Source organism: Cryptomeria japonica, chromosome 11 (assembly GCF_030272615.1).
Source record: "Cryptomeria japonica chromosome 11, Sugi_1.0, whole genome shotgun sequence".
Taxonomy (NCBI): Eukaryota; Viridiplantae; Streptophyta; class Pinopsida; order Cupressales; family Cupressaceae; genus Cryptomeria; species Cryptomeria japonica.
In genome coordinates this window covers 235,613,524-235,628,104 of record NC_081415.1, presented here as the reverse complement: position 1 = coordinate 235,628,104, position 14,581 = coordinate 235,613,524, and the positions used below count along the sequence as shown (strand labels likewise).

The 14,581-nt window shown below is 35.8% G+C and overlaps 1 pseudogene; it reads left to right on the top strand.

Moving 5' to 3' along the window:
* LOC131063922 (eukaryotic translation initiation factor 3 subunit B-like) overlaps positions 1-14,581 on the top strand; it is a 42,631-nt pseudogene that overhangs the window by 15,183 nt on the left and 12,867 nt on the right.

Here is a 14,581-nt window from a genome sequence, read left to right as displayed (position 1 = left end):
TTTCTATTTTAGATAGGCGTGTGTAAACTGTGAACCGAATGTATTATGTTTCAAATGATCTTTTATCCCATGTTTTTATGCCACCGCTTAAGTACCCAGTCAAAGTGTTTCCATGCAAATTTTTAATTAAGAGGAAAGGATAAATTGGAATCTTTTTTAATTTAAGTGGACCGGCAACTACTTAAAACTTAAAAATAAGCTTTGAAAAAAAGGGGAGCTGAAAATAAGTAGCAATTGCTTATTGGGAAGATTGACACGTGGCTCTCCAAAAAAAATTCCCCCTTTTTAATTTGTTTTCAATTTTTTCTCCAAAATTTATGCAATCAATTCCATAAATTGATGCTAAAAAAATTTTCTATGCAACTTTGTAAACTGTCAACCGTGACATGCATTTTGGTTTAAATTGTAGAAGTTTGAAAGAAAAAGGGGAAGGAGAAAATAAAACAGAGCAAAGTTAACTTGACATTTTTTATCCATTAGAAACAAGAAAAAACATTATATTGATTGATTGAGTTGCTGCTCTCTTACATTTAGACTATAACTTTCTCTAGACACTTCTAGAAGCTTTGCAGAGCTGGACTCTTAGAAGAAACTTGTAGATGGTACAATGGACAGGTTGGAGCAATTTTGATGAAAATCATTCAAATCCTCAAAAAGATTTGCTTACAAGACTTGTCTTTAATGCTGCAAATACGTTTGGTCTACAAAGAATGTAAAGTTGATTGCATAGGAGAAGTAGTTGGGATTACAATCTCCAACACTCCCCATTAATTTCAATTACCAATTCTAACTTCCTTCTTCACTTCTTTCATTGATGCTTCGACATGTTAAGTCTTCGAGATCTAGAGATCAAACCTAAGAAATCCCATGCTACTATTGGGATGCCCTAACCATTAGCTTTGGCCCTCATGGTTACCAGTCCATTGTAGGTTCAAGTGCAAAACATTATATTTTCTCAACACCTCATATAGAGTGACACTTCGGGTTCTTGATGATCCTAGTGGGATCTATTGACCTTAAAATAACAAATTTAGAATGTTGCGGCATACAACAATACTCCCAATTTATATATTTGTAGGTAGTCAGAATGTTGCAACAATTCAAACTAGCGATATCTCTCTTCCATTTGTATTTGCAGCTTCTCACAGACAAACTAATTTTCTAGTTTCTATTTCCTTGGAAAACAATCCGAACTCCACGATCTTTATTGGATCTCATCCTTCTGCAACATCACTTATGGTTTCTTCAAAAACCCGTTCCAACATAGACTTCTACAACTATAGCTTCAACTAGTCAATTTAATGTCATTAGCATCAAGACTCCAAAATATCTTGCCCTGATCTCCCTACTTTGATACATATTAGTAGTCAGAATGTTGCAACAATTCAAACTAGCGATATCTTTCTTCCATTTGTATTTGCAGCTTCTCACAGACAAACTAATTTTCTAGTTTCTATTTCCTTGGAAAACAATCCAAACTCCACGATCTTTAGTGGATCTCATCCTTCTGCAACATCACTTATGGTTTCTTCAAAAACCCGTTCCAACATAGACTTCTACAACTATAGCTTCAACTAGTCAATTTAATGTCATTAGCATCAAGACTCCAAAATATCTTGCCCTGATCTCCCTACTTTGATACATATTAAAAAAAACCTTACATTGATTGATTGAGTTGTTGCTCTCTTACATTCTGACTATAACTTTCTCTAGACACTTCTAGCAGCTCTGCAGAGTTGGACTTGGACTCTCAGAAGAGAGTGCATACAAAATACATATTCATTAAATGTGTAGAAAACCTTTCATGTACAGAAGAGAGAGATCATCTACCCACAATCAATAGAAACCCACAGTGTAATGCCCCCACTTTGAAATTGAATTTAATCGTAAATAATAATTATAAAATATAAATATAAATATAAAAGAATATATTTAGATATAATTAAATTTTAATTAAGTTAATGAATGGGCAAACGACATGAAATGAAAAGTTGTGACTCCCTCAAACATGAGATATAAAAGGGAGAAGAGAACCTCATTTGAAGGGGATAATTTGGGAGGATAATTTGGGAATCAAAAGTGCATATCTGATTTAAATAAGGAGTGCAGATCTGGTTATGAAAGGTTGTGTCCCTTTCAAAGGGTAGAAATAATAAAGAGTTGCACTCTTTTAAATGGTGCTAAGGGTGAAGGGTGTGTCTCTTGCCGAAGGGCATACATGATGAAGAGGTGTAACTCTCCCTAACACTGGAAAATATAAAGTGGATAAGTTTTCATTTGAGAAGGAAGGATCCATGGAATAGAACGAAATATCTGAAGCATTAGAAGCCGATTTAGGAGCAAACCTAAGTCAGAATTATAAGAAAATCTTTAAGAATGGTATGAACATTTATCAAAGAGATCATAACACAAATACAAATCTATGAACAATAATAAAGTAGGCATCAAAGGAAAAGAAGAGGAAATATTAAATCAATAACCAGATGGAATAGAAAGGATTCTCATACACACACACGCACGTGCGTGTGCGCGTGCACACACACACACACATTTGAGTATAGGCAACAAATTAGATTGATATAAACAACAAACTTGTGCATTTAAAAAGGGAAATAACATTGAATTGAATCTGTCCAAATTACCACAACAGACTAAAAATAGATAACCTGCTATAATTCTACAAGTATATTGGGCAAGATTTAGTGTCCTCTCAAAAGAGGACATTACAAGTGGTATCAAAGCATGATCTTGCCAGCCTGTAGGGTAAGGATAAATTGATTATGCATTATAATCAATGATAATGGGATATATTAACTCTATTCAAAACTATGGCAACACATAAATGGCAATGGCAAGACAATATGAAAGTTGTTAAACATACGTGTATTGTGTGAAGAAGATAATCAAGTATACGTTGGCAACAACAATGCAGAAAAAACTGAGAGGGGGGGTTGAATCAGTTTTCACCAAACTTAACCAAATTAACCTCAACTTTATATCTAATCAAGAACAAGAATAACAAAGATAAACACCAAATCAACAACACACATAACACAAATTTTTAATGTGGAAAACCCAGTTAAGGGAAAAACCATAGTGGGAACCTACCCACAATATGATGATACTTTGTAGTAATATGTGTAAACATTACAATGGAGAATGAACATGCATTCAGGCACACTGCCTATAGCTCACTGCTTAGAAACAACAAAGGGCTACAACCCTGGAAAGGCTCACTGCCTTACAAAGATTAGACACTAATCCGGTTTACATGAACTAAAAGAATAGCATCTCCAAATGCCCGATCACAATTCCGGTTAATCACACTGTCTGCTTTGCAACACTCTACTTCACTTTAACACTCTTTTGAAAGATCAATTTGCTTGTTTGTACATACAACACTCTCAAAGAACGCAAACACAACACAAAAACACATCTTACATAATTATTACATTTATTTATACAAATCATCACGTTTACTTTCAAGGTCAGCTCAATTCATAAGACCTAATTACAAAATTACATCACATGATACATAAATCCATATGCCGACCAATACAAAGTTGGCAAAGACATAGCATGGACCTCAATCAAAACCTCTAACATGTAACACCATTGAATATCACACCAAGATCATCTGCAGCATGGAAGAACCATTAGGTTGGCTACATAGTCGTATATCACAAAGAATACCACCAGACCAATAAAATCTTATATAACACACACAACGATCAATGCAGACCAACAACATGGATAGAACATGATCTGGAAATACCAACAAGCAACGTGAATTCCCCTGCAACAAACACAACAAATCGGATTACTATAATCATCATCATCTCCCTTCCGGAGCTCAAGAACACCAACATAACTAACTGGAAGGTACACTTGTGAAGTTTCAAATCATGAACCACTCAAACTTAGGACACGCAGGATTGTACCAAACACTCTCCAAAATCTGCTCAACATAATGAATCAATTCCGGAGCAATACAAACCAGAAATCACAACTCTACAATACAGAACCAACATAAAAACCAGTCATCACACCAGACCACATAACTTGATCAAATCACCTTCTAAATCAATAAACTCATGTTGAATCAACTGAAGATACTAATCTCTAAATCCTTAGATCCACATCAACATGTTTGTAATATACCAACTCTCTGCAACATCGAAGAACAAGAACACATGAATATGTTGGCATCACTGACAACAACACATTCCAACAACACTAATATCCAACAATCTACCCCTTTGGCATTGATGGTAACATATGAATGTGAAAAATAATCAATGCAAAGAAAGAAATCAACTCCAACAATCTCCCCCTGGAATCATGCACACATAGCTCTCTACGTTAGATAGATAAGACATTTTTTCACATGCTTCTCTCCCCCTTTGACATCAATGCAAAAGGTACATAAGCAAAACATTATTCTCTCCCCCTTACTAAAAAATCTCAAATCTGAATACCTGAACTACAACACTAACTACTCCCCTTAAGTAGCAGAACCCACTCATCAATCCAGATATCATGATAAGAATATGAAGTCCATTGGAATGATGCAACTTAATGCATCTAGTTCACATCAGGAGGGACAATCACCCCTAACTTCTCTCTCAGATATACAAATGTATTTGCAGGCAAAGGCTTTGTAAAGCTATCTGCAATTTGTTCCTTTGTAGATACATACTCCAATTTGACTTCTTTCTCATTCACCTTCTCTCTCAAGAAATGAAACTTGATTGATATATGTTTTTTCTTGGAATGCAACACCAAATTCTTAGATATATTGATAGTACTTGAATAGTCACAATATATAATAGTGGGCTCATTATAAACAACTCTAATATACTTCAACATCTTCTTCATCCAAATTACCTGAGTACAATTGCTAGTAGTAGCAATGTATTTAACTCCTGCAGTAGATAAAGAAATAGCATCTTGCTAGTTACTTGCCCAAGAAACCAACTTCTTTCCCAAAAACAATGAACCACTTGTAGTGCTCTTCTGGTCATCAACATCACCTGCCCAGTCAACATCTATATAAGCACTTAAAATGAAATCATTATTCTTCGGATACCATAGACCATAATCAATTATTCCCTTCAAATATCTGAATATCCTTTTTATATTAGTAACATAACTTTCCTTAGGATCAGCCTGGAATCTTGCAACAAGACATACAAAATTCATAATGTCTGGTCTAGTCTGAGTCAAATATAGAAGTCCACTAATCATAGATCTATACAAATTCTTATTAGCCTTTGGAGATTCATCATCTTTAGTCATCTTGCAACCAGTTATCATAGGAGTTCCAATAGGTTTGGAATCACCTAACCCAAACTTCTTCAACAATTCCTTCACATACATTGATTGAGATATGAAAATGCCTTTGTTAGTCTGTGTAATTTTCAATCCCGAAAAGAATTTCATCTCACCTATCGTAGACATCTCAAACTCTTTTTTCATATCATCAACAAACTTACTCAAATCATTATCTCCTCTAAAAATAATATCAACAAAAACTTCAACAATCAAAATGTTATCATTATCAATCTTGAAGTATAAATTACTATCAACAGTACCTTTATACAATCCCAACTTCATCAAATACTTGTCCAATCGGGCATATCAAAACTCTAGGGGCTTGTTTAAGTCCATACAATGCTTTCTTCAATTTGCATACCATGTCTCCTTCATCCGTCAAAGAAAATCCATCTAGTTGTTCACTGTAGACTTCTTCTTCCAACTCACTATTCAAAAAGTTTGACTTCATATCCATCTGATATACTTTGAAATTCTTATGTAGAAAATGCAAGAAATAATCTAATAGCTTCAATTCTAGCTACTGGAGAAAATGTCTCCTCAAAATTAATATCCTCCATTTGTGAAGATCCTTTACATACCAGTCTTTCTTTGTTTCTAACAACTTCTGCATCTTCATTCAATTTATTCCTGAATACCCATTTAGTACCAATTACATTCTTGTCTTTAGGTCTCAAAACAAGTTCCCATGTATTTTTCTTCCCAATCTGATTTAACTCTTCTTCCATAGTTTTTAACCAATTTTCATCTTTACAAGCTTCAACAACATCTTTAGGCTCAATCTTGGAAATCAAACATGTCTCTTCGCAGAAAATTTTCTCCTAGTCATCACACCTTTATTTTTATCACCAATAGTTTGATTCTCTAAATGATTTAATATTACATACCTAGGGGTCTTTTGATTGTTTTGATTTTCAGTCTCTTGAACTTCTTCACCGCCAACAACATATGGATTTACTGACTCTTCCAGATCACTCTATTTTATGAATTGAGTTTGCACTTGCTTTGAATTAACATCTTGGTCATTTGATTCATATCTACATGATCTGATTTGTTTCTCATGACACTCATCAACCTTCACATTTGTACGTTCCACTATTTTTCTCTTTTGTTGTAACACCGGTAGACCTTGCTCTTAGTAGAATATCCCAAAAAGATTCCTTCATCACATCTTGCATCAAATTTTTCTATATCCTCATCTCTTTTGATATAACATTTGCTTCTAAAGATTTTGAAATATCTAACTATAGGAACATGACCAAACCATAACTCATAAGGGGTCTTACCAGAATCACCTTGTATATACACCTAGTTGAATGCGTACACAACAGTGCTAACAACTTCTCTCCAATAGATATGCAGAACATTTCCTTCAATCATCATAGTCCTAGAAACATTCAAAATAGTTCTATTATTCCTTTCAACAACTCCATTTTGCTGAGGGGTTCGCGAAGTAGATGTTTGTCTCCTGATTTTGTCCTCTTCACAAAAGGAATTAAACTCATAGGAAGTAAATTCTCCTCCTCTGTCAGATCTTAGATACTTCAGCTTCAATCGTATCTCTGTCTCCACCCTAACTTTGAATATTTTGAATTTCTCCAGTGCTTCAAATTTCTCCCTTAGAAAAGTGACCCACATCATTCTAGAATAGTCATTAATCAGCAACATAAAGTATCTGTCACCCCAGAAGCTTCTCACCCTAGAAGGACCACATAAATCAGTATGCACAAGATCTAATATCCCATTAAAGATGTATATTGTTTGCTTTGAAATAAAATTCTTGTTTTCTTTCCCAATTGACATTCTTTACATACCGAATTAGTAGGCTTCACTATCTTAGGCAAATCTCTAATAGCTTGAGTATAACTTATCTTAACCATATAGTCAAAATTAACATGACACATCCTCCTATGCCACAACCAACTTTCATCAATATAAGAAATCAAACAGCTTTTCTCACCATCATTCAAATGAAAGATATTACCTTTAGTTCTAGTTCCTGATGCAATTTCTATACCAGAGCTATTCAAGATCTTACATTTCCCATTCTTGAATTGTAAATCATATCCCTTATCAACCATATGTCAAACACTCAAAAGATTATGCTTCAAACCTTCATCATATAAAACATCATCAGTATTATGCTTACCATCAAGAGAAATAGAACCTCTACCATAGATTACACAAACTTTGTTGTCTTCAAATCTTACTACATCGCCATCATACTTCTCCATATTTACAAATTTACCTTTATCACCTGTCATGTGATATGAACAAGCACTGTCAATCACCCATTCATCTTTCTCTTCAATCATAGTAGCCAAGGATTTCTCTTCAACAATGCAGCTTATAGAATCAACAAGTACCAGATCATCTTCCTTGATAGAAATGAATACAAATTCATCTTTTGAATTCCCTTTTTGAGTCTCATCATCTGTTACACCTTCATCAACAACATAATAACAATTATTCTAATGTCTATATTTGTGATTAGGCTTGTAAGACTTATCATACATTGACACTCTTTCTACTCTTTCTGGACACCTAGAAGAAAAATGTCCTATCTTATTGCATAATTTTTTTTTTCAAAGGTAACTTCCCTTCATACTTATTGGCTCCCTTTGGCAGTCTTCTTGCAATAAGTGCTTCAAGCTCTTCCAATTCTCTTTCCTGTTCTTCCATCTCTCTCATTTCTCTTTCATATTTGGAAACCCTTGTTGGACTCTCTCCTGAATCATACTTCTGTTCTCAGATATAGTAGCTTTAAATGCAATCTCAGTTTTGTCATGTGAATCTCCAAGTTCACTTAATTCAAAAGCAACAAGCTTACCAACGAACATTTCTCTTGTCATAGTTGTCACAGTCTAGATCTCATCAATAGAAGCAACTTTGTGTTTGTAAGTAGGAGACAAGGATCTCAACACTTTAGCTACAATCTCATCTGCTTCAATGATTCCACCAACACATCTGATGTTTAGTACAAGATCACTTTGTTTGGCCATAAAAGATAAATTATTCTCATCTTCTCTCATTCTCAACAACTCATACTTTCCTTTCAAGCTCTACAATTTAGCAACTTTCACATGTTTGTCTCCTTCATACAAGGTTTCTAACTTCTCCCAAATCTCACAAGTAGTCTGCAATCCCATCACATTAGTCATCTCTAAATCAGCCAAGGAACTCAACAATGCTTCTTTGGCTCTTATGTTATGTTTATTATCCTTGATCTCATTTGCAGTAATAGGACCATTCAGAGGAACATTGTAGACATTCTTTGTGATCTTCCAATAATTCTCTCCAAGACATTTCAAGTGACACTCCATCCGATTCTTCCATATGGTGTAATTAGTTCCATCAAATCTTGGACTATCTTTCTTGAAAACAATAGTTGTCATCCCCGATCTCCTCAAGCGGTCAAGATTCTTCCAAATGATATGGCTCTGATACCAATTGTTGGCAACAACAATGCAGGAAAACTAAGAGAGTGGGGTGAATCTGTTTTCATAAAACAAATGAACCTCAACTTTATATCTAGTCAAGAAAAACAATAACAAAGGCACCACATCAACAACACACATAACACATTTTATATTAGTTTGAAATGAGTGGAAGTGGGAGAGGCCAGAGAGGCAGGAGCGGTGGTTTGAGGGTTTCTTGTGGAGAGGAAGAAGCCAAGTCTGAGGACGATGATGATGATGGAAAGGTTTGGTTTGTTGTTCCCCTGGGTTTTATGGTCGTTGATGTCTCTGCTGACTTTGTCCAACGCTAGCCGATTTTCGGTGCCCCGTTTCCTTTTTTGGTCGTTGTTGTGGGTGTGGATGGGGACGAACGAGGAAGGGCGGGAGGTGTTGTGTGGGACGAAGCTGTTATGGGAGCAGTTTGTGGTTTTTGCCCCCCTCTTTCGCCTTCCTTTCTTTTATCTATTGTTCTCTACTGGCGTTGTAGACTTGTTGCGGTTTGGGGATGCATCGATATGGGCTTGGTTGGGGCCCTTGGCTGGGTGTTGGTTTGGATGGTTTTCTTCGGCCTTTGTTTCAAGCAAACCCTTAGTTCCTTTCTCGTTTCCTCTGTGAAGAGGGTTTTTTCTGCTCTTCTTCTATGGCTTCATTGTGCTCTGTCTGTTGTGGGAGATTTTCCTTTAGAGGCGGAGAGGTTTCTTCTGTGATGGGCAGTGAAAGGTGTGTTTGGGCTAACGGTCTACTCTTCTCCTTGCCTTATTGAGGAGGCCCTTTCTTCTATTGAGGTGGAGTCTAGGTGTGGGTGAGTGGTTCGACTTCTACCTTCTATGACTAGACTTTCTTGGCTACCAGTCTGCTTCCTTCCTTGTCCTATCGAGGTGGCCTTTTCTCCTATGGAGGTGGAGAGAGGGGGTGAAGAAACTTTTCAGTGTCTATTGTTTGTGTGGTTGGCTGAGGTTGCCTATCATTTCTCTCATATTGTGCCTCATAGAAAGGTTTGGGATCCCTTTCTGATCCATGTCTCCCAGTCTATTTTATGGGTTGAGGGAGCCAGTCAAAACCCTCTTGATGTCTATTGTACTTGGTTTTGGGTTCCTTCTCAAAACCCTGTTTCACTGATTGGTCCTTTTAGCTATTTTTTTGAAGACTGGGCTTTGGCTAGTTGTGGGAGCCTTGTTAAAGCCATACTCATGGTTAAGGGTACCTGGATTAACCCTTTTATGTATGTTCCTTTCAAGTCTAGTTGTGGGACTTTTGTTAAACCCACGCTTAGGGTTAAGGGAGTCTGGAAAAACTCTATGTTTTTGGGTTGTGGACGCCTCTTAAAACCCACTTTCATGGTTGAGGGAGTCTAGAAAAACCCTTGGTTTTTTGCTTCTTTCTTGGACAGGCTGGATGCTGGCAATTTTCAAGGGCCTAGTTTGGCTAGTTTGTGTTTTTGGTTAGGATCAGGTATTGTTGTTGGTGAGCTAGAGACTCTGTTACAAGATAGGGGAGTCTGGGGAAACCCTATTTTTTGGCTGGGAGTACCAGATAAACCCTCGCTTTCTATTTCTCAGATCTATAAGATGGTTTAGATTTGTTATTGTTGCCAGTCTGGTTAGCATTGTCTATCTTTTGTGTTTGGTTGGCGATTGTTTCGCTTTGGCTACTATGTTTTGCAGCCTCTAATGTCACATGTTCCTATATGACCGTGGCTTTGTTGTTGTTTAGCTTTGTGGGATCTGTCTGCAATATTACTTTGGTGGTTCCGGACCCCTGAAAAATCTGAGGGTGTCAGGTCCCTTCAAAACCTGTTGTACAGGGTTTCTGGTCCCCTCAAAACTTGTTTATCCTAATAAAAAACACACATAACACACAGATTCTAGATGTGAAAAACTTGGTTAAGGGAAAAACCACGACAAGAAACTACCCAAAATATGATTCTATAATAGTATGTATAATATTACAATGGGGAATGCACATGCATTCAGACACACTACCTAGAGCTCACTGTGTGACAAAGCTCAAACACCAATCTGACTTACATGAACTGAAATAATAGCATCTCCAAATGTCTAATCATTGTTCTGGTTAAGCACACTGTCTGCTCTACAACACTCGACTTCACTTTAACACTCTTTTGACAGATCAATTTGCTTGTTCACACATACAACACTCTCAAAGAATGTAGACATAACATAGACACACATCTTACATGATTATTACACTTATTTATACAAATCATCAACCTTACTTTCAAGGTCGACTCAACTCATAAGACCTAATTACAAAATTATATCACATGATACATAAATCCATATACAGACCAATACAATGTTGTCAAGGACATAGCATGGACTTGAATTAAAACCTCGAACATGCAACACCATTAAATATCAGGCCAAGATCATCCGCAACACGCAAGAACCATCGGGTCAGCCAAAAAGTCCTATATCGCGAAGAATACCACCAGACCAATGAAATATTCAATAACGTGCACAACCATAAATGCAAACTAGCAATTACACGAATAGAACACAATCTAGAAACACCAACAAGCAATGTGAATTCCTCCACAACAATTTGGATTACTAGAATCATCACCTTCTCCCTTCCAAAGCTCAAGAACACCAACATAACTAACTGAAAGATATGCTTGTGAAGTTTCAAATCATGAACCACTCGAACTGAGGAAACACATGAATGCCTCAAACACTCTCCAAAACCTTCTCAACATAATGAATCAATTCTAGAGCAATACAAACTAGAAATCACAACTCTGCAATATAGAACCAATAGAAAAACCAGTCATCACACAAGACCACATAACTTGATCAAATCATCTTTTAGATCACTGAAACTCATGTTGAATCAACTGAAGATACTAATCTCTAAATCCTTAAATCCACATCAGCATATCTGCAATATACCAACTCTCTGCAACACTGAAGCACAAGAACACAAGAATATGTTGACATCAATGACAACATCACATTCCAACAACTCTAATATCCAACAATATATAATATATACACTAGATAAAGAGAGAATATTATGGAGATCTAAGGTGAAGTATATGAAGAGACTGTAACAAACTTTTGAGAAGAGGTTGTAGATACTTTATGACAATCTTATGATCATATTATGAAAAACTTTATAGAAGACTTATGGAAGAGATTTATTATCGAATGATCATTACCCCAAGAGATGGTTCTGGTCCTAGTTGGATGCTCCTGCCTCTTGTGGATAAAGTGAATTGGCCCAAGAGATGGTTCTAATCTTGATTGAATGCCCTTGCCTCTTGTGGATAAATTGAGTTGGCCCAAGAGATGGTTCTAGTCCTAGTTGGATGCTCCTACCTCTTCTAGAAAAAAGTGAATTGGCCCAAGAGATGGTTCCAATCCTAGTCGAATGCTCCTACCTCTTGTGGATAAAGTGAATTGGCCCAAGAGATGGTTTTGTTCCTAGTTGGATGCTCTTGCCTCTTGTGGATAAAGTGAATTATCCCAAGAGACTGTTGTAGTCCTAAATGGATGCTCTTGCCTCTTGTGGATTAGTTACTCTGAGAGATGGTTTTGGTCTTGGTTGGACACTCTTGCCTCTTGTGGGTAAAATGATGGATTGATTGGCCCAAGGGATGAATCTGCTCTTGGTTGGATGTTTTTGCTTCTTGCATGGGAGATTCACTTAGTGAACTTGGGTTATATCATGTGCATTCATGGCATACTAAAGAATCTCCCTATTTTCAAAAAATATTGCTCTAGAATATTTTTTTCCACCCCCTCCCAATACATAACCTAAATTAAAATCCCCCTATTTGCGCCAAATATTATATTTTTAATAGCCCAAATTTAAAACCCCCCTATTACCCTCATTTTTGTGATATTAAACCCCCCAATATAAATGCACATGATATGATTATGCCTAGCTAGTGACGCCCTCATGGCTTCTTGTGGACCAAGTAAACTACCTCTAAATGTGTATGCTTGAATCTAAATATATCCATGTGTCTACTTCATGTATACTTCACATTTTCATGTGTATGCTCTGTGTTTTATGTGTATACTCTGTGTTGGGCATATCTACTAGATGAATATTTATGATTACTGATTTCTATCATTGTGAATTCTTTTTTTTTGTTGGCCTAGAAAGATGAGTTTATTTAGGTAACAATATTGCAATGAAAGCCTTACATGTGTGTCAGACTTCTAATCCTCTTCTCAATGAATATGGATTTCACCTTTGTTTGTCTCAAGGAAATAATAAAACATAGTTCTTATGATTACAATTGATGAGAGAGACTTGTTTTAAGATTACAAATCTTCAAGGGTTAGTTAGGAATCCTTGCATTGGGAAAATTTAGTTAAAATGACCATTGCTTTAGGACAAGCAATATTGAGTGGGGTAGACTCTAATTCCCCCAATTTAAAATAGAATTTAATGGTAAATAATAATAATAAAATATAAATATAAATATAATTAGATATAATTAAATTCTAATTAAGTTTATGATTGGGAAAAGGACATGAAATGAAAAGTTGTGACTCCCTCAAACATGAGATATAAAAGGGAGAAGAGATCCTCATTTGAAGGGGATAATTTGGGAATCAAAAGTGTAGATCTGATTTAAAGGAGTGCAAAGCTGATTGTGAAAGGTTGTGTCCCTTTCAAAGAGTAGAAATAATAAAGAGTTGCACTCTTTTAAAGGGTGCTAAGAGTGAAAGGTGTGTCTCTTTCCAAAGGGAATACATGATGAAGACATGTAACTCTCCCTCACATTGGAAGATATAAACTGGAGAAGTTTTCATTTGAGAACGAAGGATCCATGGAATAGAACAAAATATCTAAAGTATTAGAAGCATATTTAGGAATAAACCTAAGTCAAAATTATAATAAAATTATGAAGAATGGTATAATGAACATTTATCAAAGAGATCATAACACAAATACAAATATGCGAACAATAATAAAGTAGGTATCAAAGGAAAAGAAGAAGAAATATTAAATCAATAACCAAAGAATCAGACCTAATGGAATAGAAAGGATTCACACACACACACACACACACACACTTGAGTATATGCAACATTACACACACACATCTGAGTATATGCAACATATTAGATTGATATAAATAGAAAACCTGTATTTAAAGAGGGAAACAACATTGAATTAAATATGTCCAAATTGCCACACCAGACTGAAAAATAGATAATGTGCAATAATTTTACAAGTATATTGGGAAAGATTTAGTGTCCTCCCAAAAGGGGACATTACAAGTGGTATTAGAGAATGATCTTGCCATCCTGTAGGGTAAGGATAAATCAATTATGCATTATAATCAATGAGAAGGGGATTTATTAACCGTGTCCAAAAATATGACAACACATAAATCCTCGTCATCAACCAACTAAATAAACTAAACATGCAAGTCATAAGTGAGGAGGAACAACATGTCCCTATAAATCGCATAGAAGAATATGTAAGCCTCCAATGCTAACTCTTCCTCTTGGTTCCCAACAACCTCAATGACAACCACCTTGACTACACATTATTTATATTAGTTATTTTTGTGGCTTTTTTTTGCCAACTTGAAGAAATCACATGTTGAATTTTTTCATTGACTTAGGAACCTATTGCTCCAAGATTGCAAAGATGGATGAAGCAATTATCTCTCATTTACCTTTTGTATCATTTACAAGTGGTGTTTTTAGAAAATGGGGGTTCAATATTTCAACCAAGGATGACTATAGTACACAATAAATTTGTGTTGCGAATGATGAAATGGAATATCAAGATTCTCTTGG